Raw genomic sequence first — 3,049 nt, forward strand, 5'->3', positions numbered from 1 at the left:
ACCAATTTCTTATCTCCTCTAGAATTTATTTAAATCGCTAGAGGGCAGATTCTGTGGCTTCTGTCCTCTCTAGCAGCTAGAACAGCCTAAGGCACAGTGAGGGTGAGGTTTGTGGTCTGACAGCCTAAAAGGCTGTTCACTGGAGGAGTGACTGTGTCTCAGCTCTGGAGAACAATTTGCACTGAGTCCACATAACCAAACAACTCGTTGATGCCAGTGTTTTTATACCCCCCTTACAGATCTGAAAACTAAAGTTCAAGAGACTTGAGTTCAGACCATCCAAATGCATTTGGTTCTCAGCCCATGCCTAGCCCTAAAAATCCCAGCTCCTGTTACTGGAATTGGGATACAAAGCAGACATGCTCTGTGTTTCCCCACCCCCACACGCTTGTTTGTGTCTGGTCTTCTACGTCAAGACTGGATGCCATGGAAACGGCTCTTGATTTGGGAATAGATTTCCGAGGCTTCTGGCAACAAGCGGCTGGGAGGGGAAGCGCGAAATGGATCAACCGCCCAGAAGGGGGCGGCGGGTAGGCTGGGTCCGTTAACCGCTGCCGAGAGCCCCTCCTCGCCCCCGCCCCCTCTGTCCTATCCCTTCTCGGGTGTCAGTTGGTGCTTCGCTCCCTGCCCAGGAGCCCCCAGGCGGGCGTTCATCCAGCACCTTCGCCTGTACAGAGCTGTTGTCCGGGGTTCTGTATATCTGTCCGCCCAAATATTTGGGAAATAAGGCCATCCGTAGGTACTGCATGCCCATGGGGTTCTCGGGGAGCTGGGGGTTGCCATGTTACATTTGGGTTTTGCCACCCCCAGTGGTGACCCTCAGTGAGGATGACAGTATAGGAGCACATGTCTATGGTGTCCATCCCACATCTGGACGGGCTTATATCGAGTGCCATTACAGAGTCCAGTGCACAGAGGGGCACGGTCCCTAACTTTTACTTGGACAACAGTGAGCCACCCACCAGCTGAATAGTCTGGACAGGGCATGTGTTCCTTGCTTACCCACTTACCAGGGCAGACCTATTTCTTGGGCTCCTTACAGCTCAACAGTTCTCCTTTGGTGTCCCAGGTATAGCCATGCTCGAAAGTGTCTCCACTCAGAGATGTTAGCTGACCTCATTCTTCATGGCATCTGGAGGCTGTGGACTCTGGGGACTGAGAAGCAGCCAGCATGCTGATTTGCTGTGAGCACTGGAGAGGGGTGTGTCTCACTGGAGGACTGTGTGCCTGGAGCAGAGGTGAGGGGTGATCAGACAGATGCTGAAGAGGAACGAACAAAGGCAAGACACGATTATCAGGTAAAGCACAGCAATATTTCTGTCCTGTGATAACAGTGTGACACTTTGTGGGGGCCTTACTGCCCTGGAGTAGTACCAGGCCTGATCGGGCCCTGGAGCCATCTTTTCCATTATAGGAAAGCTTAGTAGAAGTGTTCTGAACTGCTACATAGAAATGATAATAATTTCTTTTTAGCATTGAGACCCAGGGGTATGACACTTAATAGTATTTGTGCATTTCTCATAACCATGGGATGAATGTCTAAGTTATGGTGTATACCTTCCCTCTAGAGAGTAAGCAGAGGCTTCAGACTGAACTTCCCAAGGCCAATGGAGAGCATTTCCCCTGGGAACTACGTCTGGTGGGGCAGGCAGCAACAGGTTATTCTCATTTCCCCAGTTTGGTCCCAGTGAAGATTCCTGCCTTCAGATCTGCATCCTTAAAGGTGTTGCCCAGGGCTGTGTCAGTGTGTTGAGGGGTGGCAGAGTGCCTGCCAATGAGCACAGCCCCGTTCACTGAGGACATGAGTGCTTATGTAAGTGGGTCCTTCACCCCTGTAGTGAGTATCAGTCAGTTCTCAGGGTGTCCTTCAGCATGCCATTTTTTAACTTAAAACTGTTTAATACATTCAATCACTGTGTATCTGTCAGAGCAGCACGAGTTGGTTTCAAGGCAGGCGAATCACCAGTCAATCTGCATTTACTTGGTCTATTGTTGCATCCGATGTTCAGTTAAATGGATCCCTTGGTCACTGTCAATGATTGCTGAGGTGCCCTAGACGACAAAGGGTTGTAACAACTTTCTGATTATGGGTCCTTGAGTTGCTGACTAGGGAACACTGTAACAGTGCAGTGGTAGTATCAACCCAGGTAAGAGCAAAGCAGACCCCCTCAGAGGTGGGAAGAGGGGTCCTATACAATCTGTTTGCCAGTGGGTTAAGTGTTTTCTGCTGCCGGGGACCAGCCTCGGCAGGAGTGGGTTGGCTCGACGGAGGCAACGCTGGAAAGGAAAGGAAGACCAAGGCCTCGTGCTTTTTCATGCACGTCCTCAGCCAGACACTCCCAGAGATCGCTCTCTGAGGAGTGACAACTGCTAGGGATCACCGTGCCTTTTTATTGAAAATGGGATACATGCAAGTAAATGGGAGAGGGGCTACGTGTACTAATGATCAATTCATAATGTTTTAACAATAGAAACCATTTAGGGTTTGATTAAGGGCAAGTCTATTAATCATCGATACAGTTCAACAATTGTTTGATTGATGAAAGCAGGTTCCTGGTAACTTCAAGCAGTGCAGTTTCAGGAAACAGTTCCAGCAAGCGGAGTTAACTATCAACCGATGTTCAGCAGCAGCCGTCTTATGATTACTGAAAGAAAATCTCAAGCATAGATATTAGTTCTTATGGATTTTCATAAAGAATGATACTTATATAATTCTATAGGGATTTAAAACTTAAGGAATCCTAATATATTTACCTATCCTGAAGGGGTGGAGTTAGTGTTCACTTGATGAGGGCGGGGATACAGCCTTTTCAACTGGTGGTGAAGTGACTAATAAGTTAATGAAAAACTTTAAAATGGGTTTATGGTGTTGTGGATACATTTGTGTAGCCTATGGCACCACTGTTATGTATTTTGTTAGAACATTAGTTACCATGGGACGAGAGCATCCTGGGCCAGTTTTGGCCTAGTCCTATTGTACGTGAAAAGATTATTTATATTAAATGTGTCTTGAAAGGCCTTCCAAAGATCAAGAAGAACTTTAGCACAC

At 47.8% G+C, this 3,049-nt stretch overlaps 1 protein-coding gene across 1 annotated transcript in view; it reads left to right on the top strand.

Annotated features, from left to right (window-relative positions):
- Window positions 1-1,011: 1,011 nt before the first annotated feature.
- LOC106733180 (leucine-rich repeat-containing protein 37B) overlaps window positions 1,012-3,049 on the top strand; it is a 75,683-nt gene continuing 73,645 nt past the window's right edge. The window contains exon 1 of the mRNA XM_027773209.1: window positions 1,012-1,298. The gene's annotated coding sequence lies outside the window, so the exon portion shown is untranslated. The remainder of the gene's footprint in view (window positions 1,299-3,049) is intronic.

The sequence above is a fragment of the Tupaia chinensis genome, unplaced genomic scaffold, assembly GCF_000334495.1.
Source record: "Tupaia chinensis unplaced genomic scaffold, TupChi_1.0 Scaffold000330_1, whole genome shotgun sequence".
Classification (NCBI taxonomy): Eukaryota; Metazoa; Chordata; class Mammalia; order Scandentia; family Tupaiidae; genus Tupaia; species Tupaia belangeri.